The 24,612-nt window shown below is 49.9% G+C and overlaps 2 pseudogenes; both read left to right on the top strand.

Annotated features, from left to right (window-relative positions):
* The first annotated feature begins 7,465 nt into the window (after window positions 1–7,465).
* Window positions 7,466–7,644, top strand: LOC148142217 (U2 spliceosomal RNA; annotated as a pseudogene).
* An 11,568-nt stretch (window positions 7,645–19,212) lies between these two features.
* LOC148142216 (uncharacterized) overlaps window positions 19,213–24,612 on the top strand; it is a 68,260-nt pseudogene continuing 62,860 nt past the window's right edge.

Genomic DNA, 24,612 nt, shown 5'->3' with positions numbered 1-24,612 from the left:
GCTAAGAGCAGCAAGGAGGGGACATGAAAGGGCCTTAGTTGGTAGGATTAGGGAAAACCCTAAGGCTTTCTATAGGTATGTCAGGAATAAAAGAATGACTAGGGTAGGAATAGGTCCAGTCAAGGATAGTAGTGGGAAGTTGCGTGTGGAGGCTGAAGAGATTGGGGAGACATTGAATGAATACTTTTCGTCAGTATTCAATCAGGAACAGGACATTGTTGTCAATGTGAGTACTGAGTCACAATTAAGTAGAATGGATGGCTTTGAGGTATGTAGAGAAGAGGTGTTGGAAATTCTGGAAAGGGTGAAAATAGATAGGTCCCCTGGGCCTGATGGCATTTATCCTAGGATTCTCCGGGAAGCAAGGGAGGAGATTGCAGAGCCATTGGCCTTGATTTTTATGTCCTCGTTGTCTACAGGAGTAGTGCCAGAAGATTGGAGGCTAGCAAATGTGGTTCCCTTGTTCAAGAAGGGGAGTAGGGATAACCCTAGTAACTATTGGCTGGTGAGTCTCACTTCTGTTGTGGGCAAAATCTTAGAGAGAATTCTAAGGGATAGGATTTATGAACATCTGGATAGGAATAATGTGATCAAGGATAGTCAGCATGGTTTTGTGAAGGGCAGGTCGTGCCTCACAAACCTTATTGAATTCTTTGAGAAGGTGACTAAGGAGGTGAACGAGGGGAAAGCGGTAGATGTGGTGTATATGGATTTTAGTAAGGCGTTTGATAAGGTTCCTCATGGTGGACTACTGCAAAAAACACGGAGGTATGGCATTGAGGGTGAGTTGGAGGTTTGGATTAGGAGTTGGCTGGCTGGAAGAAGACAGAGGGTAGTAGTTGATGGCAAAGGTTCATCTTGGAGTGCCGTCACTAGCGGTGTTCCGCAAGGATCTGTTTTGGGACCATTGCTGTTTGTCATTTTTATAAATGACCTGGAGGAGGGGTTAGAAGGTTGGGTGAGCAAGTTTGCGGATGATACGAAAGTCGGAGGAGTTGTAGACAGTGAGGAAGGATGTGGCAGGTTACAGCGGGATATAGATAAGCTGCAGAACTGGGCAGAAAGGTGGCAAATGGCATTCAATGTAGCTAAGTGTGAGGTGATTCACTTTGGTAAGAGTAATAAAAAGATGGGGTACTGGGCTAATGGACGGATACTTGGTAGTGTGGATGAGCAGAGGGATCTTGGTGTCCATGTACACAGATCTTTGAAAGTTGCCACCCAGGTAAATAGTGCGGTGAAGAAGGCATATGGCGTACTGGCTTTTATTGGTAGAGGAATTGAGTTCCGGAGTACTGAGGTCATGTTGCAGTTGTATAAGACTCTGGTGCGTCCGCATCTGGAGTATTGTGTGCAGTTTTGGTCGCCATACTATAGGAAGGATGTGGAGGCACTGGAACGGGTGCAGAGGAGGTTTACCAGGATGTTGCCTGGTATGGTAGAAAGATCATATGAGGAAAGGCTGAGGCACTTGGGGTTGTTTTCATTGGAGAAAAGAAGGTTTAGGGGTGACTTGATAGAGGTGTACAAGATGATTAGGGGTTTAGATAGGGTCGACAGTGAGAATCTTTTTCCAAGGGGGCATAGCTTTAAATTAAGGGGGGGTAGGTATAGGACAGATGTTAGGGGTAGGTTCTTTACTCAGCGAGTCGTGAGTTCATGGAATGCCCTGCCAGTAGCAGTGGTGGACTCTCCCTCATTATGGGCATTTAAGCAGGCATTGGATAGGCATATGGAGGATAGTGGGCTAGTGTAGGTTAGGTGGGCTTGGATCGGCGCAACATCGAGGGCCGAAGGGCCTGTACTGCGCTGTATTCTTCTATGTTCTATGTTTAAGGCTCACCTTGTTAGACACGTGAACGGGAGGCGGAACGGCGGGACTGAAACCACGTCTGGGCAACAAGTAGCACGTCCAAACAAGGAGTAGGAATCGGCACAGGCTCGCTGGGCCCTGTGTTATCGACCCGACGTGCCAAAGTCTCCGGCCACGTGTATAACTTTGGTGAATTTCTGCAAATACCTTGTAGACGGGGCTGTGACAGGGACCTTATTGGGGTGTCGACGATAATGAGGGCCACGGCGGGCATTTTTGCTGAGTTTGCAGATGGCACAAAGATAGCGAGAGGGACAGGTAGTTTTGAGGAAACGGGCAGGCTGCAGAAGGGCGTGGAGATGAAGGGCGAGTGGGGAAAGAAGTGACCAAGTGTGCGGTTTTGCACTTTGGTAGCAAGAACAATCGGGTAGACGATTTTCTGAACGAGGGAAAGGCTTTGCAAATCTGAAGCGCTGAGGGTCTTGGGAGTCTTAGTTCCAGGTTGTTTCATGATTAACATGCAGGTTCATCCGATGGTTCGGAAGGCAAATGCAGTGTCGGCATTCATTTCAAGCGGGCGAGAAAAAAGGAGCAGAGACGTGCTGCTGAGGCTGCATCAGACTCTGGTCTGACCACAGGTGGAATATCGGGAGCAGTTTTGTGCCCTGTACCAAAGGAAGGGATGCGCTGGTGTTGGAGGGAGTCTAGAGAAGGTTTACAAGCGTGTTCCCCCTGGGGCTGAAGGGTTTGTCACACGAGGTCTCTGGGTCTATACCCGATGGTGTTTCGAAAGGTAAGGCGGGATCTGACTGAACCTTACAGGCTACTGGGAGGCCTGGTCAGAGTGGATGTGAAGAAGATTAGATTAGATTACATTACATTACAGTGTGGAAACAGGCCCTTCGACCCAACAAGTCCACACCGACCCGCCGAAGCGCAACCCACCCATACCCCTACATTTGCCCCTTACCTAACACTACGGGCAATTTAGCATGGCCAATTCACCTGACCTGCACATCTTTGGACTGTGGGAGGAAACCGGAGCACCCGGAGGAAACCCACGCAGGCACGGGGAGAACGTGCAAACTCCACACAGTCAGTCGCCTGAGGCGGGAATTGAACCCGATGATCCCACTAGTAGGCGAGACGAGGACCTGGAAGTACAGCCTCAGGGTGAAGGGTCGTCCCTTCAGGCTGAGATGAGGTTGCATTTAAGACAGAGATAGAGAGGTTCTTGATTATAAGGGGATCAAGGGTTGTGGGGAGAGGGCAGGAGAATCGGGGTTGAGAAACCTGTGAGCCACGACCGAATGGCGGAGCGTGGGCCGAATGGCCCGATTCTGCTCCTACGTCTTATGGGCCGTCAGACCTTCCGTGGTCTTGCGGTCATGACAGAAAGCAGTTGTTTCCCAGAGGGTGGCGGCGGTCTGGAATGCACTGCTTGGGAGGGTAGCGAGGCGGGGAACCTCAAAACCTTGAAAAACTACTTGGATGAGCACTGGAAATGTCATAACCTTTCCTGGCTACGGACCAAGTGCTGGAAAGTGGGACTAGAGCAGACTTAGAGTAGCTTTGTCAGTGCGGACTCGGAGGGCCAAAGGGCCTCTTCTGTACTGTGTGACTGTGTGGGGAAGCTTTCTGATTCCCATCTGTTGATTGAGGCCGCCCCATTGATGCTTCCTGATGCGGAGCAGCCGGATGGATCCAAGTGCGCATTGAAGGTGAGAGGGTGGCAGAGAGCTTCGGAGCCTCCGTCCGTTTGGTTCAGGTTTCGTCTCGTCCTGATGCAAGCATCGATGTACGTGCTCAGTGGCTACCAATAGAGTGAAGGTGCAGTTGATCACTGACTCCACGCGTGGTGCTGCAGGTTGTAATGTCTAGACGAAAACAGAACTCGCTGCACCCTTCGGGAGAAGGGTCACTGGACTCGAAAAAGCGTTAATTCTGCTTTTTCCCCACAGATGCTGAGGTTTTGCTTACTGGGTGTTTTGCTTTATTTTGCATTTTAGACCTTGCTTTTTGATTGCACAGCCACTATCAAACCATTAGCTTGCTGTTAGCGCTGCAATTAGCACTCTTGAATCTTGATTTGCAATTCTAAGGAAGCAGACCGAATTGGAATGTTTGGAGCCGAACCAATAAAGGCTGATTTGCTGTAAATTGATCTTCACATCCCCGCCCCGTCGTGCTATTCATTTGCACGAGGTGGGTTGGGGGATGGGAGTTCACACTTTCCAAGACAAGATGGATTAGTCTGTAAGAGGTACTGTTCGTAAAGGTGAGCGAGCCGAGATTTCCTGACAGTGAGATTTTTCGGTCAGAATTCGAACCTGCTCCAATCATTTGCCTTGTGGGGAGGCAGGGATTTTTCACATTGGTAACAGCTGAGATTTTTAGAACGTCGAACAGAGCAGCGCAACAACAGGCCCTTCGGCAACTGTGAGAAACAAAACTCACTCACAATTCAGCCTGAGACAAAGCCTTGGAAACAAGAACATTTAATTCTTTACGGCCTTGCAAGAACAGGCGTTTTGCTCAAGCAATCAGGCTAGCAAAAGCGCGCGAAAACAAAACATGTAAGCATTCTTATTCAGTTTGCAAGTTGCGGAATCACGCCTCCCTTTTCCCATCCTATCATAAGCCGATTACCTCACTCGTTTTTCTCTAATTTTCCTTATCTGACTACCCTGCTGTCCTTGTCCTTGTCTGTTACAGCCTGTCTGCTATTTTATCCAGTTCCCCTTCTCATACTATAAGCTTATTGTGAAATGCCCCTACTGCTACTTTTGTGGTCAGCTACAACACTTTAAAGTTATTTCTTAGTTTACAACTATTTCTTAAACAAAAACCTCTATATTCGTTAAAATCTTAGCCTTAGGTATGCTGCAAGAATCCCGCGACCGTTTGTGTAATGTTCCCCTTCCCCTCCCCCCACAACACCCCGTCACCCATCTGCAAAAACAACATCTCTAACTGCATTTCTAATCTCCCACAAACTGTCAGGGACATTTAAGCTACTGCTCGGCGAGCACACGCTGGACGGCAGTAAATTGAGGGGTGTGTAGGTTAGGTTGATCTTAGATTAAGAAAACTGCTCGGCACGACATCGTGGGCCGAAGGGCCTGTACTGTGCAATGTTCTAACTGCAGGCACATCCACACACATCAAAGACATGGAGGGCTCGGCTGAATCTATTGCTTTCTTCTCTACGTGTCACGTTTCATCGAGGTAGCGTCCTAGGCCCAAGCATCTTCAGCGAGTGGTGAGAATATGCAGTGCACTGCCTGAGAGAGAGGGTGCTGGAGGCAGATTCAATGGTGACTTTGGTCGGAGGGTCGGATACTTATCTGAAGAGAGAATATTTGCTGCAGGGCGAGTGGGACTGGGGAAGTTGCTCGTGCAGAGAGCTGATGCAGACATGACAGGCTGAATGTATCATTCAATGCGTGCAGTTCTGCAGTTGGTTACCGCCTCCTCAAAAACGCTGTGCTGGTCACGTGAGAAGTCACGTAAGCTTAGCCCTGACCCACTTGATTGGTGAGATACTGACGATCTCTACATGACCATGAGACAGTGGTTCACTGACAGGGGAAAAAAAGCAACTGCTGTAAACGGACCTGCTGCTCTCGTTAGAAATCCTGGGAGGACTACGGCGACAGGGAAACTGTCAGCAGTGATCTACAAGTCTTTGAACAGAATCAAGCTGATTGAAAACATGGAGGACAAATGGGACTTGAGGCAGTCCGCGGTATTGTAGTTATCGCTTCTCGGCCTTTTGGCTAAGATCAAGTGTCTGTTCTTATCAGGACGGGGGTCGAGTTGCGAGTCATCAGAGCTAGTGGAGATCATCGCTGGATCGTGATTGGACGTTGGAGGATCGTTTGGTTGTGCTGACCTGCTATTGGTGGATCTTCATGCTGGCTTCGGCCTAACGCCAATTCAGGGACCAGCCAACCTCCGAGCTATGGCCTCAACAGCTGCGCGCAGCCCTGGGCAGGGGGTTCGAAACACCGTCCGGGTGTCTGTCAAGCAGGTGGAGGGCCGTACACCGGTGGATCGCATCCTGTTTATTAAGAAGGTATTGCTAGGATGCTGTGGGTTCGCTGCAGCAGACGTGTACTGCCTGCAGGATTTCCCTGGGGCAGGCTACTTTGATGTGACCTTCAGGAGCGTGAAGCAGTGCGAACAGCTCCTGAAGGTCTTCAAGGAGAAGGAAGGGGAGCCGCTGTTCTCCATCTTGTCGGCAACCCCATTGTGTGTGCTTCCTGCACAGAGGAGTCGGGTTGTTACAATCCATATGTACAACCCCTATGTTCCAGCGGCTGATGTCCTGACTTTCCTGGGAAGGTACGTCCAAGTTGAGGGAGAAGCCACCGACGTGATCGACCCCTTTGGGATCTGGACCAGTAAGCGACAGGTCAGAGTGACTCTGAGGGTCGATGGCAATGGGAACATTCTTCACCCACCCTCGAGCTTCGCAATTGGAGGGAACAGAGGCTACCTGACATATGCAGGGCAGCCAAAAGTGTGCCGAGCCTGCGGGAAGTCGGGACATGTGCTGGCGGATTGCAAAGTGACCATCTGCAGGAACTGCAAACAGGAGGGTCACCTGACTAAGGACTGTCAGGAAGAAAAGAGCTGCAACCTGTGCGGAGAGGCGGGCCACGTGTACAAGACCTGCCCAAGACGGGGGGGCCCCACTTACGCACAGATGGCTGGAGGTGGCAAGGCGAGCCGTGGACCCCCAAAGACCAGTAACGTCCACCTAGACAGCAGGGAAACAGAGTCTGGTGGCACCCAGAAAGAAGAACAGGCTGGAGTGGAGGAGGGGGCAGCCAGCGGAGAGACACAGCAGCTGATCCTAGCTCTCGCTGGGCAGATGGAAGCAATGGAGGAGGAGCTAATCGAGCAGGCAGAGGAGTGGATACCGGTTATAAACAGGAAGAGAAAATCCGGCCACGCCCACAAAGCCTCTGAGCAAAGGGGGAAAAGACAGCTGCACGAGGGAGGGACGGCCAGCTCTTCGGATGGGGAAGACGGGCACAAAGAACATCATCACCACCAGAAGAAGAGACAGAGCGCCGTAGATAAAGAGGAGGGCATTTCCTCCCAACCAGGAAACAACGGACCCCCTGAAGTCCACCCTCCACCCAGTGAGAACCAGGGGGTACCCACTGCCCCACAACTACAGGTAACTGAGAGCTGCGATCCTCTGACAGTCCCATTGTCAGACACAGAACTGGACGGTGCGGACCCTTGCCTTGGCTCAATGACACCAGAGCAGGTAAATGACCCCAGTGAGGGCCTGGATAGCTACCTCAGCCCAGCGAAGGTCCAGCAGTTCGTGCACACCATGGGGATGCAGACAGCTACCCCAGAGACAGGACAGTCAAATGGACAATGGTAACCCCATAAACTGGGGGTTAAAGAAGTTTTCCTTTGCTCTCATATAACAGGGCACCCACTCAGTAGGTGGGTTCCGCTGAAGCCACAGCTAAATAATAAGAGACTGGATGGTTAATAAAGGGAACTGTAAATAGGATAACTGTAAATTTGAGTAATTCAATCTGTTCTTTACGACATGGAATGTATATATTTATGAACGATATGACAAATTGTACAAGTACCAAAGATTTATTTTATGAATAAAGTATATTTTGAAATAAAAAAAAAAAAAATCTGTTCTTATCAGTTTAATATCTGATACGTCCCTTATCTGGGGACCATATATTAAATTGATTTTTGGAGCAGGGAGATGGAATAGGGGCTTGCTCCGTCCACTCCACGCATCGACCTGGTATTGCAGTACCTCCGGGAACGGTGCACCCCTCATCTATAAATCTAAAAACAGCTTCATGTTTATAACTCAGGCTTTCGGTGCTTTGTGTCTGCTGGATGGGTTTGAGTACCAAGTGCTTCATTTCTCACACCTCACATCCAACCGGGCGTGAGTCGATTCAAACTCGTCTGTTCTAAGGTGGCTGCTCAGCTCCCGCTCCCTATCCTTCTCTCGCCATCTCTGTCTCTTGCGCACCTTGACACTTGCTCTCAATGTCATCCCCTCGGACCCCTGCTGCGTGCTGCACCTTCCCGCCAACGCCGGGCCCCGATCACACCACATGGTGTCAGAATTTGGGAGTCGCAGCAACCGTAGCTGCCCACCAGCTTTTCATACTCGCGAGCGACATTTCAGAAAAACAAGAGAAGGTCAACTGTGCTACGTTGCTGCATGCTGCTGGGGATGAAGCTATCTCGGGGTTCAGTCGTTTTGATTTTGATGACTTGAAAGAGAGATTTCGAGAACACTGTGAGCTAGGACAAAAATCATCGGGACGTATTTAAGGCACATGCTTTTCATCAGACTGCAAGGGCAGGCGGAATCGATAGGTACGTATGTGACTGACCGGAAAAACGAGGCAAAGGACTGTGAGTTTCAGCCATTTTCCGATTCACGGAGCCGCGACAGAATCGTGTGTGCTATCACGAATGACTGAGTCAGAGGCAGGTTACTCAGAGAGTCAATTCTCACTGGGAAAAGCAAAGAGACAGCACTAACTCGACAACAGCACGTGAGAAAACGTAGAACAAACAAACCAATGTTTGCTGACCGGAACTGGCCTGGAAAGATAATAAGGCAGGTAGGAGCACTGCAGATTATCCGGCACCTGGGCTGTGTACGCAGGGACTGGCACAACACCCCCTTGCCTTCTTTTGCACTTAGAATGCTGCCAGTTCTGGCTGAGGCAGCAAAGTCAGTCTCACACAAGCAGCGTGTGCCAGCTGTCTGTGACAACAAATTCCAAAGACTCACAACCCTCTGAGAGAAGACGTTTCTCCTGATCTCACTCTTAAATTGGTGCCTCTTTATTCTGTTCAGTTCTAGACACTCCCATGAGGGAAAATGTCCTCTCAGCATTTACCCTGTCGAGCCACGTAAGAATCCAATATGTTTCAATAAGATTGTGTCTCATTCATTTAAACTCAGGATCTACACTCATCTGGAGGTAGGGTTTACCGGGCTCAGTTTTACTGAAAAGCTGACCTCCGGCTAGTTCAGCAAATAGGTCGTTGAGCAAAGGGAAAGGAAACCGCCTAGCACACAGCAGCAGGTGAACTGTTGCAGCATGATATTGCGGCTCCGGCACTCAATCCCTCTACGAATGAAACCTAACAGCCTTCTTAACAGCACTATCCACTTGGGTGGCAACTTTCAGGGATCTATGTACATGGGACTCCAAGATCCCTCTGCACATCCACACTACCAAGAATCTTTCCATCGACCCAGTACTCTGCCTTCCTGTTATTCTTCCCAAAGTGCATCACCTCACATTTAGCTGCATTGAACTCCATTTGCCACCTCTCAGCCCAATTCTGCAGTTTATCCAAGTCCCCCTGCAACCTGTAACATTCTTCCACACTGACCACCACTCCACCGACTTTAGCGTCGTCTGCAAATTTACTAATCCATCCACCTATGTTATGCCTGCATCTAAGTCATTTATAAAAATGACAAACAGCAGTGGTCCCAAAACAGACCCTTGTGGCACACCACTAGTAACCGGACTCCAGGCTGAATATTTTCCATCAACCACCACCCGCTGCCTTCTTTCAGAAAGCCAGTTTCTAAGCCAAGCTGCTAAATCACCCTCAGTTCCATGCCTCTGCATTTTCTCCAACAGCCTACCACGTGGAACCTTATCAAAGGCTCCCGGCGTCCTGCTTCTCTATCCCATTGAAAACAATAGCGTGCTTCTTTAGAATTCTTGATCAGTCACTCTCAGAATCTTGACAAGTGATTGCCTTCGGCCCAGTTGAGTTTGATTCTGTCCAACCACATTCTTGCCCATAAAGCTCTAAGATTTCCTTTGTTGACGCGCAGGCTGTGTCTTCAGACTGACCGTATAACTGAACGTTCCCACCGTGAAAGCACCTGTGTGTGTTCCTCGCTCAGTTTCTGAAGGTTGCAGCGCAACGTGACTCAGCCGTATCAATGAAACCGGTGTCCACCTCCATTCTTACCGGTTTGCCGTTCAGTAAGGGAGCGACCGGGGCGTCGGCAGCTATCGCCAGTATCTGTAACAACAACACCTCATTGGTTTGTGCGCCTGGGCTTTTGTCTTCTTGCCCTTTTTGTACCATTTAGGATTTCTTCCTGTACTTTCGCTGCAGGTTATTGGTACTTTCTCCCCCGAGCGCACCCACTTAATATATTCTTTTTTAATGCTGCAGTTTCTGCACACAGCTTCTTTCCAGCAGCAATTTGCTGCTGCCTGACATGTGTTTCCACAGCAGTGGCAGTTTTGTGTCTGCGTTGGTGCTTGTCCCTGGGCCACTATTTTGTGAACTCTCAGCCACCATTTTGTGAGGTGTTGACCTTCCTTCCTTGGCTGCGAGTTCCATCACGGTTGCCATTCCCAGCACTTTCATTTAAGTGTAGTCACCTTTGCGTCAGTAATCTCTTCTGGATCGCTTCACATCTTACGGCAGGCTGCTACAAAAGGTAGAGTCTCGTGGGATCTGAGGTGAGTCGGCTAGCTGGATACAAAACCGACTCGGGGCGCATTTTTCGGAAAGGAGATCAGTAACTAGTGGCGTCCCGCAGGGCTCAGTGCTAGGACCTTTGTTGTTTGTGACGTGTAAATAAATGATCTGTACAAAGAGCTGTACAAAACTCCAGTTAGGCTACAATTGGGATATCGCGCGCAATGCTGTTCGGCACACTACCAGAAGGACGTGGATGCTTTGGAGAGGGTGCAGAGAAGGTTTACCAGCACGTTGCCTGCCCTGGAGCGCTTCTGCTGTGAGGAGAGATTGAATAAACTTGGATTGTCGTCACTGCAAAGACGGAAGCTGAGGGGCGACCTGATAGTGGTCGACAGCATACTGAGAGGCATCGAAAGGGTGGGGTGGCGAGTCAGTGGGTACAGGTTCACGGTGAGAGGGGGAAAGTGAGAAGGGAAAAGTGCGGGGAAAGGTTTTCACACAGAGGATGGTGGGTGCCTGGAACGCGTTGCCAGTCGAAGCGCTGGAAGCAGGCACATTAGGAACGTGGGTTGGTACATTAGGAACTTGCAGCGTGGGTTGGTACCTGGGACTTCGATGTTGTGGCTATTACGGAGACATGGGTAGAACAGGGACAGGATTGGCTGTTGCAGGTTCCAGGGTTTAAATGTTTTAGTAGGGTCAGAGGTGGGGGTAAAAGAGGGGGAGGTGTGGCATTGCTTGTCAAAGATAGTATTACAGCTGTGGAAAGGACGATGGATGAAGACTCGCCGTCTGAGGTAGTTTGGGCTGAGGTTAGGAATAGGAAAGGTGAGCTCACCCTGTTAGTAATTTTTTACAGGCCTCCTAATAGTCCTAGAAACGTAGAAGAAAGGATTGCGAGGATGATTCAAGAGAAGAGTGAAAGTAATAGGGTGGTTGTTATGGGGGACTTTAACTTTCCTGATATTGATTGGGAAAGCTATAGCTCAAGTTCGTTAGATGGGTCAGTGTTTGTCCAATGTGTGCAGGAGGGTTTCCTGACACAATATGTAGATAGGCCAACAAGAGGTGAGGCCATACTGGATTTGGTTCTGGGTAACGAACCAGGCCAGGTGTTAGAATTAGAGGTAGGTGAGCACTTTGGGGACAGTGACCACAATTCGGTGACTTTTACTCTAGCGATGGAGAGGGATAAGTGTGCACTACAGGGCAAGAGTTATAGCTGGGGGCAGGGAAATTATGATGCGGTGAGGCATGACTTAGGATGTGTGGCTTGGAAAAGTAAGCTTCAAGACAAGGGCGTAACTGATATGTGGAGCTTGTTCAAGGAGCAACTATTGAGTGTCCTTGATAAGTATGTACCCGTCAGGCAGGGAGGAAAGGGTCGTGTGAGGGAGCCGTGGTTTAATAAGGAATTGGAATCCCTTGTTAAATGGAAGAGGGCGGCCTATGTAAAGATGAGGCGTGAAGGTTCAATTGGGGCGATTGAGAGTTATACGGTAGCCAGGAAGGACCTGAAGAGAGAGCTAAGAGCAGCAAGGAGGGGACATGAAAGGGCCTTAGTTGGTAGGATTAGGGAAAACCCTAAGGCTTTCTATAGGTATGTCAGGAATAAAAGAATGACTAGGGTAGGAATAGGTCCAGTCAAGGATAGTAGTGGGAAGTTGCGTGTGGAGGCTGAAGAGATTGGGGAGACATTGAATGAATACTTTTCGTCAGTATTCAATCAGGAACAGGACATTGTTGTCAATGTGAGTACTGAGTCACAATTAAGTAGAATGGATGGCTTTGAGGTATGTAGAGAAGAGGTGTTGGAAATTCTGGAAAGGGTGAAAATAGATAGGTCCCCTGGGCCTGATGGCATTTATCCTAGGATTCTCCGGGAAGCAAGGGAGGAGATTGCAGAGCCATTGGCCTTGATTTTTATGTCCTCGTTGTCTACAGGAGTAGTGCCAGAAGATTGGAGGCTAGCAAATGTGGTTCCCTTGTTCAAGAAGGGGAGTAGGGATAACCCTAGTAACTATTGGCTGGTGAGTCTCACTTCTGTTGTGGGCAAAATCTTAGAGAGAATTCTAAGGGATAGGATTTATGAACATCTGGATAGGAATAATGTGATCAAGGATAGTCAGCATGGTTTTGTGAAGGGCAGGTCGTGCCTCACAAACCTTATTGAATTCTTTGAGAAGGTGACTAAGGAGGTGAACGAGGGGAAAGCGGTAGATGTGGTGTATATGGATTTTAGTAAGGCGTTTGATAAGGTTCCTCATGGTGGACTACTGCAAAAAACACGGAGGTATGGCATTGAGGGTGAGTTGGAGGTTTGGATTAGGAGTTGGCTGGCTGGAAGAAGACAGAGGGTAGTAGTTGATGGCAAAGGTTCATCTTGGAGTGCCGTCACTAGCGGTGTTCCGCAAGGATCTGTTTTGGGACCATTGCTGTTTGTCATTTTTATAAATGACCTGGAGGAGGGGTTAGAAGGTTGGGTGAGCAAGTTTGCGGATGATACGAAAGTCGGAGGAGTTGTAGACAGTGAGGAAGGATGTGGCAGGTTACAGCGGGATATAGATAAGCTGCAGAACTGGGCAGAAAGGTGGCAAATGGCGTTCAATGTAGCTAAGTGTGAGGTGATTCACTTTGGTAAGAGTAATAAAAAGATGGGGTACTGGGCTAATGGACGGATACTTGGTAGTGTGGATGAGCAGAGGGATCTTGGTGTCCATGTACACAGATCTTTGAAAGTTGCCACCCAGGTAAATAGTGCGGTGAAGAAGGCATATGGCGTACTGGCTTTTATTGGTAGAGGAATTGAGTTCCGGAGTACTGAGGTCATGTTGCAGTTGTATAAGACTCTGGTGCGTCCGCATCTGGAGTATTGTGTGCAGTTTTGGTCGCCATACTATAGGAAGGATGTGGAGGCACTGGAACGGGTGCAGAGGAGGTTTACCAGGATGTTGCCTGGTATGGTAGAAAGATCATATGAGGAAAGGCTGAGGCACTTGGGGTTGTTTTCATTGGAGAAAAGAAGGTTTAGGGGTGACTTGATAGAGGTGTACAAGATGATTAGGGGTTTAGATAGGGTCGACAGTGAGAATCTTTTTCCAAGGGGGCATAGCTTTAAATTAAGGGGGGGTAGGTATAGGACAGATGTTAGGGGTAGGTTCTTTACTCAGCGAGTCGTGAGTTCATGGAATGCCCTGCCAGTAGCAGTGGTGGACTCTCCCTCATTATGGGCATTTAAGCAGGCATTGGATAGGCATATGGAGGATAGTGGGCTAGTGTAGGTTAGGTGGGCTTGGATCGGCGCAACATCGAGGGCCGAAGGGCCTGTACTGCGCTGAATTCTTCTATGTTCTATGTTTAAGGCTCACCTTGTTAGACACGTGAACGGGAGGCGGAACGGCGGGACTGAAACCACGTCTGGGCAACAAGTAGCACGTCCAAACAAGGAGTAGGAATCGGCACAGGCTCGCTGGGCCCTGTGTTATCGACCCGACGTGCCAAAGTCTCCGGCCACGTGTATAACTTTGGTGAATTTCTGCAAATACCTTGTAGACGGGGCTGTGACAGGGACCTTATTGGGGTGTCGACGATAATGAGGGCCACGGCGGGCATTTTTGCTGAGTTTGCAGATGGCACAAAGATAGCGAGAGGGACAGGTAGTTTTGAGGAAACGGGCAGGCTGCAGAAGGGCGTGGAGATCAAGGGCGAGTGGGGAAAGAAGTGACCAAGTGTGCGGTTTTGCACTTTGGTAGCAAGAACAATCGGGTAGACGATTTTCTGAACGAGGGAAAGGCTTTGCAAATCTGAAGCGCTGAGGGTCTTGGGAGTCTTAGTTCCAGGTTGTTTCATGATTAACATGCAGGTTCATCCGATGGTTCGGAAGGCAAATGCAGTGTCGGCATTCATTTCAAGCGGGCGAGAAAAAAGGAGCAGAGACGTGCTGCTGAGGCTGCATCAGACTCTGGTCTGACCACAGGTGGAATATCGGGAGCAGTTTTGTGCCCTGTACCAAAGGAAGGGATGCGCTGGTGTTGGAGGGAGTCTAGAGAAGGTTTACAAGCGTGTTCCCCCTGGGGCTGAAGGGTTTGTCACACGAGGTCTCTGGGTCTATACCCGATGGTGTTTCGAAAGGTAAGGCGGGATCTGACTGAACCTTACAGGCTACTGGGAGGCCTGGTCAGAGTGGATGTGAAGAAGATTAGATTAGATTACATTACATTACAGTGTGGAAACAGGCCCTTCGACCCAACAAGTCCACACCGACCCGCCGAAGCGCAACCCACCCATACCCCTACATTTGCCCCTTACCTAACACTACGGGCAATTTAGCATGGCCAATTCACCTGACCTGCACATCTTTGGACTGTGGGAGGAAACCGGAGCACCCGGAGGAAACCCACGCAGGCACGGGGAGAACGTGCAAACTCCACACAGTCAGTCGCCTGAGGCGGGAATTGAACCCGATGATCCCACTAGTAGGCGAGACGAGGACCTGGAAGTACAGCCTCAGGGTGAAGGGTCGTCCCTTCAGGCTGAGATGAGGTTGCATTTAAGACAGAGATAGAGAGGTTCTTGATTATAAGGGGATCAAGGGTTGTGGGGAGAGGGCAGGAGAATCGGGGTTGAGAAACCTGTGAGCCACGACCGAATGGCGGAGCGTGGGCCGAATGGCCCGATTCTGCTCCTACGTCTTATGGGCCGTCAGACCTTCCGTGGTCTTGCGGTCATGACAGAAAGCAGTTGTTTCCCAGAGGGTGGCGGCGGTCTGGAATGCACTGCTTGGGAGGGTAGCGAGGCGGGGAACCTCAAAACCTTGAAAAACTACTTGGATGAGCAAGTAGTTAGGGTTAGGGTTAGGGTTAGGGTTAGGGTTAGGGTTAGGGTTAGTCCCACCTGCCAGCACCCAGCCCATGTCCCTCCAAACCCTTCCTATTCATATACCCATCCAAGTGCCTCTTAAATGTTGCAATTGTACCAGCCTCCACCACTTCCTCTGGCAGCTCATTCCATACACGTACCACCCTCTGTGTGAAAAAGTTGCCCCTCAGGTCTCTTTTATAGCTTTCCCCTCTCACCTTAAACCTATGCCCTCTAGTTCTGGACTCCAGTAACATTACCACCAGCTCCTCATACTGAGGCTTTGGTTTGAGGTCTATGAGGTGGGTCAGACCAGGGTACCATTTACCAGTTTGACTGCATTGTCTGGGTGGGGATGGCTATCCCGTGAGAGGGAAGTTAAAAAGTCAGTGGACAATGGAGAGAGGGAGGTCGATGTTTTGGGTGTGAGTATGAGATGTGACAATGTGTTGAACAAGTTGGATTGCCTGTTTGGAATCAGTCATTAGACTCCGAGGTCTCCAGTATTTGACATAAGATTCTGGAAAAGCTGAAAGATAACAGCAGGTAGGTCGTTGTGAGGATAAAGTGGAAGCTTTGATTGTAAAAGTGATTTCCCAGTGTAGTCTGACACTGACAGGACAAGGGAAGCTGTTCCCCCGAGCACTCCATCTTTCCCCAGGACAGGTGAAGGCAGGATGAATGAAGATACTCCTCAGGCTACGTTGGTGTGTGGATTAGATCAATATACAAAGAGAAAAATAACAAGGGGGGAAGATTGGGTTGTGGGGCCTAAAGAAGAGCTAGGATAGATTTTTTGGGTCCAATGGCGTCTCCGTTAACCTGTGCTATGATTTTCTGTGAGTGAGGGATGAGCTGGAGCAGGGATGGGGGGGAAGGGAAATGGAGAAGGGGATGGAGGTATGGGAGGGAAAGGAAACCAGAGAGAGAGAGTGTCCAGGGTGTTCTTCCCGATTCAGGACTGTTCTCCTCCTGGACTGAGACTAAAGGAAGTGGGAGAGGTAGCAGCCAATGGGGTGTGGACATCAGTCTCCCTGAGACTCACAGCTCAACTTGGAGACAGATTTGGAATCAGTGGTTGCAACGCTGCCGGAGTAATCTGTGTCACTGATTGTCTAATGTCTCACAGAGTGAATTCCATCATGCTGGCTCTTTCCCAGTCAGACAGTGAGCATCTCCCTGGGAGACAGCACTTTGCATCAGCTCTACTGTCTACAACCTCCACCTCATTATAACTCCACCGGCCATGTCAGACTCACACTGAGTGCCAGGCCCCTGTGTCTCTGACCTACATTAGCTCTCAGTCTAACAGTGTTTTTGCTTCTAAAGTTTTTCACACTTCTTTTGTAATCCTTTTCCAGTCTTGACTCCCCTTTCTCTAGGGAGTGTATGGGGCATGGGCTAAGGACATGGGAAAAGGTGCCTCAGGATCCAAAGTTGTTGAACCTCAATATTGAGTCCAGAAGGCTGTAGAGTTAACAGGTAGATAATGAGGTGCTGTTCTTCCTGCTTCTGCTGAGTCTCGTTAGAGCATTGCAGCAAACCCGAGACAGAGAAGCTGGCCAGGGATCAGGGTGGGGTGATAACGTGGCAGGTAACTGGAAGCTCAGGGACTATTTTGCAGACAGAATGTCGGTGCTCTGTGAAGTGGTCACCCAGTGTACGCTCTGTTTCCCCAATGTAGAGACGACCACATTGTGAGCAGCAGATGCAGTAGACTAGATTGTGGGAAGTGCAGGTGAAGTGCCGCTTCACCTGGAAGGTGTGTTTGGGGCCTTGGTTACTGATGGGGGAGGAAATGAACAGGCAGGTGTTATATCTTCGGCGGTTGCAGGGGAAGGTCCCATGAGGCTGGGGCTGGGGGATGGCGTTGAGAGTGAAGGGGGAGTGGACCTGGATGTGATGGAAGGAATGGTTCCTGAGGAAGGCTGACAGGGGAGGGGAGGGAATGTGTGTCTGGGAGTGGCATCCCACTGGAGGATGGTCCAGGTTCCTTTGGGAGTCAGTGGGTTTGTTGTGGATCACCTTATTACCGGATGTAGTGGCCCGGTGGTGCCTTCACTAGACTATTAATCCAGAAAGTCAGCTAATGTTCTGGGGACATGCGGTCTAGTCCTGCCACGGCAGATAGTGGAATTTTTAAAAAACTCTAGAATTAAGGGTCTAAGTGCAGATACCATTGTAGATTGTCAGCTTAAACCCATCCGGTTCACTAGTGTCATTTAGATAAGAGATCTGCCATCCTTACCTGGTCTGGCCCACATTGACTCCAGACCCACAGCAATGTGGGTGATCTTCAGTGGCCAATAAATGCTGACCTATCATCCTTATCCCATAAATGAATAAATAAGTCAATGGCCAGCCCTAATGGAAACGGAGATGTCAAGGAGGAGAAGGGAGGAGTCAGAGGTGGACCAGGTGAAGGTGAGAACGGGTGGAAATTAGAAGTTAAATTGATAAACATTTCCAATTCTGGACATGGGTAGGAAGCAGTGCCAATAATATCATCGATATACCAAAGAAAGAGTTGTGGGAGGGGGCTGGAAGAGGACTGGAACAAGGAATGTTCCATGGACCCCACAAAGAGACAGGTATAACCAGGACCCATGCTGGTACCCATGGCCACGCCTTTGAGAGGAGGGAAAATGGAAAAGAGAATTTGTTGAGGGTGAGGATGAGCGCGGCCAAGTGGAGGAGGGTGGGAGGGATGGGGCCTTTGTTCCAGGGTGAAGCAGACAACCCTGAGACTATCCTGATGGAGTTTGGGTGTGTCACGGGATTCCATTCCTTGATAAAGAGGGGGCTGGATCCTGCAAACTGGAAATTCTGAAAGTGAAGTGTAAGAGGAATAGAGTTGGATGATGAGAGTGGGCTCAGAGAGCCATATGCCCTACTCCTCACCTATATTCAATGTTTTTAAGAGAGGGGGGGACTGAGGAAAGAGAAATTGAAGCTAAAAGGGTGAGAGAGACTGAGAAACAGAGAGGGAGGGAGGAGGGAGACTGAGAAACGGAGAGGGAGGGGGGAGGGAGACTGAGAAACGGAGAGGGAGGGAGGAGGGAGACTGAGAAACGGAGAGGGAGGGAGGAGGGAGACTGAGAAACGGAGAGGGAGGGGGAGGGAGACTGAGAAACGGAGAGGGAGGGGGGAGGGAGACTGAGAAACGGAGAGGGAGGGGGAGGGAGACTGAGAAACGGAGAGGGAGGGGGAGGGAGACTGAGAAATGGAGAGGAAGGGAGGAGGGAGACTGAGAAACGGAGAGGGAGGGAGGAGGGAGACTGAGAAACGGAGAGGGAGGGAGGAGGGAGACTGAGAAACGGAGAGGGAGGGAGGAGGGAGACTGAGAAACGGAGAGGGAGGGGGAGGGAGACTGAGAAATGGAGAGGAAGGGAGGAGGGAGACTGAGAAACGGAGAGGGAGGGAGGAAGGAGACTGAGAAATGGAGAGGGAGGGGGGAGGGAGACTGAGAAACGGAGAGGGAGGGGGGAGGGAGACTGAGAAACGGAGAGGGAGGGAGGAGGGAGACTGAGAAACGGAGAGGGAGGGGGGAGGGAGACTGAGAAACGGAGAGGGAGGGAGGAGGGAGACTGAGAAACGGAGAGGGAGGGAGGAGGGAGACTGAGAAATGGAGAGGAAGAAAGAGTGAGGGAGAAAGTCTGAAAATCAGAGAGACAGAGACTGAGAAAGAGAGATGGAGAGAGTGAGGGGAAGACTGAGAAACAGAGAGAGGGAGAGACAGAAAGAGAGGGAGAGAGAGAGACAGTCAGAGGCTAATGGTGGTTTCGGGGGATGGGGATTTGGGTGGCAGTTGGGGGCAGGTTTCTGGCCCTTGTTACTTTCCCAGGGGCTGTAGCCCATGCCCTGGGTAGGGAGAAGCCAGTGATTGGCTGAAGACAGATTTTGGGTGAGGGGCATTGAAGAGCTGGTGTCAGACAGAGAGAACAGGAACAGATTCTCAGGCTGAGCTGATTGTGATAAATGATCAGAAACAAGTGAATGACCCCCAGTTCAGTGCCTGGTGTGAGAGGGAAGCAGCAACAGAGTTTAGCTCAGACACAGAGAGAGGGACAGAGAAAGAGAGACAAAGAAAGAGAGAGAGAGACAGAGAGAGAGAGACAGAGAGAGAGACAGGGACAGAGAGTGAGAGACAGACAGAGAGAGAGACAGAGAGAGGGAGTGAGACAGAGAGGGGGAGACAGAGAGAGAGACAGGGACAGAGAGTGAGAGACAGACAGAGAGAGAGACAGAGAGAGGGAGTGAGACAGAGAGAGAGACAGACAGAGTGAGATACAGAGAGAGTGAAACAGAGGGAGACAGTGAGATAGAGACGGGGGTGACAGAGAGAGGGAGACAGAGAGTTAGACAGAGAGATAATGAGACACAGGGTGAAAGAGAGAGAGTGAGACAGAGAGAGACAGACAGACAGGGCGACAGAGAAAGAGTGAGAAAGAAAAATAGGGAGAGACAGAAATAGTCGGAGAGAAATAGAGAGAGGGAGATAGAAAGAGGGAGAGAGAGACATAGAGAAAAGGTCAGAAAGAGAGAGCAAGGGAGAATAAAAATAGAGGCGGGAGAAAACGGACAGAGAGAAAGGCAGAGAAAAGAGACAAAAAGAGAGAGAAAAGAGACTGAGAGAGAGAAGAGGTGCTGAGGCAGGACTGAAATAAAGTGGCTGGCACAGATAACAGGGTGAGTAATAAAGGAGGGGGAATGAGGGAGGGAGGGAGGGTGAGTGTGAGGGAGGGGGAATGAGGGAGGAGGAGTGAGGGAGGGTGAGTGTGAGGGGGAAATGAGGGAGGGAGGGAGAGTGAGGGAGGGTGTGTGAGGGAGGGGGAATGAGGGAGGGAGGAGGAGTGAGGGAGGGTGAGTGTGAGGGGGAAATGAGGGAGGGAGGGAGAGTGAGGGAGGGTGAGTGTGAGGGAGGGGGAATGAGGGAGGGAGGGGGAGTGAGGGAGGGTGAGTGTGAGGGAGGGGGAATGAGGGAGGGTGGGGGAGTGAGGGAGGGTGAGTGTGACGGAGGGGGAATGAGGAAGGGAGGAGGAGTGAGGAAGGGTGAGTGTGAGGGGGAAATGAGGGAGGGAGAGTGAGGGAGGGCGAGAGTGAGGGAGGGGGAATGAGGGAGGGAGGGGGAGTGTGGGGGGGAATTAGGGAGGGTGATTGCGAGGGAGGGGGAATGAGAGAGGGAGGAGGAGTGAGGGAGAGTGAGTGTGAGGGGGAATGAGGGAGGGAGGGGGAGTGAGGGAGGGTGAGTGTGAGGGAAGGGGAATGAGGGAGGAGAGGGAGTGAGGGAGGGTGAGTGTGGGGGAGTGAGGGAGGGTGAGTGTGGGGAGAATGAGGGAGGGTGAGTGTAAGGGAAGGGGAATGAAGGAGGGAGGGGGAGTGAAGGAGGGTGAGTGTGAGGGAAGGGGAATGAGGGAGGAGGGGGAGTGAGGGAGGGTGAGTGTGGGGGGAATGAGGGAGGGGGAATGAGGGAGGGAGGAGGAGTGAGGGAGGGTGAGTGTGAGGGAACGGGAATGAGGGAGGAGGGGGAGTGAGGGAGGGTGAGTGTGAGGGAAGGGGAATGAGGGAGGGAGGGAGAGTGAGGGAGGGTGAGTGTAAGGGAGGGGGAATGAGGGAGGGAGGGGGAGTGAGGGAGAGTAAGGGAGGGGTAGTGAGGGAGGGAGGGGGAGTGTGGGAGGGGGATTGTGAGGTAGGGGGAGTGAGGGAGGGGGAGTGAGGGAGGGAGGGAGGGAGGAGTGAGGGAGGATGACTGTGAGGGAGGGGGAGTGAGGGAGGGTGTGAGTGTGAGAGAGGGAGGGAGAGGGAGGGGGAGTGTGAGGGAGGGACGGGGAGTGGGGGAGTGAGGGAGTGTGTGAGGGAAAATCCCAGTTGGGGAGAGAAAGAGTGAGGGAGTATCTAACCTCATGCTGGCCCTGTCCTGTGAGTGTTTGATGGGGGACAGAGGGTGGTGGTGGAGGGTTGTTTTTCAGACTGGAGGTCTGTGACCAGTGGAGTGCCACAAGGATCAGTGCTGGGCCCTCTACTTTTTGTCATTTACATAAATGATTTGGATGCGAGCATAAGAGGTACAGTTAGTAAGTTTGCAGATGACACCAAAATTGGAGGTGTAGAAGAAGGTTACGTTGGATTACAACAGGATCTTGATCAGATAAGCCAGTGGGCTGAGGAGTGAGAGATGGAGTTTAATTTAAATGGGAGGTGCTGCATTTTGGGAAAGCAAATCCTAGCAGGACGTATACACTTAATGGTAAGGTCCTAGGGAGTGTTGCTGAACAAAGAGACGTTGGAGTGCAGGTTCATAGCTCCTTGAAAGTGGAGTCGCAGGTAGATAGGATAGTGAAGAAGGCGTTTGGAATGCTTTCGTTTATTGGTCAGAGTATTGAGTACAGGAGTTGGGAGGTCATGTTGCGGCTATACAGGACATTGGTTAGGCCACTGTTGGAATATTTTGTGCAATTCTGGTCTCCTTCCTATCAGAAAGATGTTGTGAAACTTGAAAGGGTTCAGAAAAGATTTACAAGGATGTTGCCAGGGTTGTAGGATCTGAGCTACAGGGAGAGGTTGAACAGGATGGGGCTGTTTTCCCTGGACCATCAGAGGCTGAGAGGTGACCTTATAGAGGTTTACAAAATTATGAGGGGCACGGATAGGATAAATAGACAAAGTCTTTTCCCTGGGGTCAGGGAGTCCAGACCTAGAGGGCATAGGTTTAGGGTGAGAGGAAAAGATATAAAAGAGACCTAAGGGGCAACTTTTTCACAAAGAGGATGGTACGTGTATGGAATGAGCTGCCAGAGGAAGTGGTGGAGGCTGGTACAATTGCAACATTTAAGAGGCATTTGGTTGGGTATATGAATAGGAAGGGTTTGGAGGGACATGGGCTGGGTGCTGGCAGGTGGGACTAGATTGGGTTGGGATATCTGGTCGGCATGGATCGAAGGGTCTGTTTCCGTGCTGTACAACTCTATGACTCTGAGTTTAGAAGGATGGAGGGGTGGAGGGGGAAAAGCTGATTGAAAATTACAGAATACTGACAGGCCTGGATAGAGTGGACATGGAGAAGATGTTTCCACCAGTCGGAAAGACTGGGATCCGCAGGCACAGCCTCAGTGTGAAGGAACTGAGATGATGAGGAATTTCTTCAGCCAGAGGGTGGTGACTCTGAAACTCCTTGCTGCAGAGGCTAAGTCACTGTGTGTATTTAAGACAGGTGGCAGCTCAGTGGTTAGCACTGCTGCCTCACAGCGTCAGGGACTTGGGTTTGCACATTGTCCCTGTGTCTGCGTGGGTTTCTCCCATGATCCAAAGATGTGCAGGCCATGGGAAATTATCTATAGTGACTAGATTAGATTAGATTAGGTCCCCTACAGTGTGGAAACAGGCCCTTCAGCCCAACAAGTCCACACTGACACTCCGCAGAGTAATCCATCCAGACCCATTTCCTTCTGACCAGCATACCTAACACTGTGGGCAATTTAGAATGGTCAATTCACCTATCCTGCACATTTTTGGACTGTGGGAGGAAACCGGAGGAAACCCACGCAGACACGGGGAGAATGTGCAGGATAGGTGAATTGACCATTCTAAATTGCCCACAGTGTTAGGTATGCTGGTCAGAAGGAAATGGGTCTGGATGGATTACTCCACACAGACAGTCTGCCCGAGGCTGGAATCAAACCTGGGACCCTGGTGCAGTGAGGCAGCAGTGCTAACCACTGAGCCACTGTTCCATCCGTAGTGCTGAGGGATATGTAGGTTAGGTGCATTAGTCAAGGGTAAATGTACAGTAATTGGAATGGGTGTGGGTGGCTTACTCTTCAGAGTGTTAGTGTGGACCTGTTGGGCCGAAGGGCCTGTTTCTACACTGTAGGGTTTCGATGAAGTATATAGAGCGGTTGTTGATGAGTAAGGGGATAAAGGGTTACAGGGAGAAGGCAGGAGAATGGAAATGAGAAACCTATCAGCCATAATCGAATAGCAGAGGAGACTCGATGGGCCGAATGGTCTAACTCTGCTCCTTTATTTGATGATTGTATGGAGAGTGAGAGTAAGGGAGATGAGTTTGTTTATTGCACATGTCTCTGATTTCCTGTTTAATGCCATTCCCAAGGTCACCCCTGCAGCTTGGGGGTCTCTACAATTCCCATTCATGAATTTTGCCCCCTGGTGTGTCTTTACTCTACTCATCCAGAGTCCACATTGTCAGAGTTAATATCCTTCCTCTCTATTATATTAATTTCCTCTTTAACCAGTAAAGGCAATTCCACCAACTTGCCTTTTTGCCTGGTCTTCCTAATTACTGAATACTCCTGATATTCAGCACCCCTTCCTAGTCTCTGAACAGCCATGGCTCCATACTTCCAACCTGTTGTTATTGACTGCTGCGTTTATCTGCCCACTTTATTGTGAGTGCCCCATATATTCGGACACAAAGCCTTGAGTATTGTCTTCTTAATATTTTTAGTCTTGTTCACGTTATTTTGAACTTTGGCTTCAATTCGCTGCTAATCACTTTTCTCATTGTCGTGGTTTTGGGTATGTTCACTGATTTTAATTTGCAGACATTTTTAACCCCTGTCTAGGTGACATCTTCTGTGCTTTGGAGCCTCTTTTGAAGCAATGTTGTACTGTGTCCTCTGGAATTTATTTGGGTCTGTTCCTGCTGCTTTCGGTTGTTTGTAGTAGTGGCTGGTATACTGAGTCTAGGTCAATGTGCTTGTTGATTGAGTCCGTGGTTGAGTGCTATGCTTCTAGGAATTCTCTGGCTATTCTCTTTCTGGCTTGTGCTGTGATTGTTGTGCTGTCCCACTCGAATTTGTGGTCCCTGTAATTTACGTAATTTACAGGATTCCATGCAAAGACTGCACAAAACACAATATAGGGCAAACAGGCAGACAACTAACAGTCCACTTCCATGAACACCAACTAGCCACTAAATGCCATGATCAGATGCTCCTATTGTCATACACACAGATGACAGGGACCACAAATTCGAGTGGGACAGCACAATAATCACAGCACAAGCTAAACAGAGGGCAAGGACGCAGTTATGCTGCAGTTATATAAAACCCTGACGAGGCTCCACGTGGAGTACTGAAAGCATGTCAGGGCATCACACCTTAGGAAGGTTGAATTGGCCTCAGAGGGAGGGAGTACAATGAAGGTTCACAAGAATGATGATTGGATTTTAGAGGTTAGGTTATGCATCAAGGTGATACAAATGAGGCCTGTTTCCTCTGCAATGTAGAAGGCTAATGGGTGGTCTGATCGAAATCCGAGAGATATTGACAGGAAAAGACAGAGTAGATAAACTATTTCCATGGGTTGAGGATTCTAGAACTTGATGGCGTAGTCTGAAAGTTAGTACCAGATTATTCAGGAATGATGTTAGGAAGCAATTCTCCTCATAAAGGATGGGAGAGGTTTGGAACTCTCTTCCACAAATGACAGTTGATGCT

Source organism: Chiloscyllium plagiosum, unplaced genomic scaffold (genome assembly GCF_037043375.1).
Source record: "Chiloscyllium plagiosum isolate Xiang-an unplaced genomic scaffold, Cpla_swu_hap1 HiC_scaffold_30, whole genome shotgun sequence".
Classification (NCBI taxonomy): domain Eukaryota; kingdom Metazoa; phylum Chordata; class Chondrichthyes; order Orectolobiformes; family Hemiscylliidae; genus Chiloscyllium; species Chiloscyllium plagiosum.
Note: the sequence above shows the minus strand (reverse complement) of the source record. Positions and strands in the feature narration are given on the sequence as shown.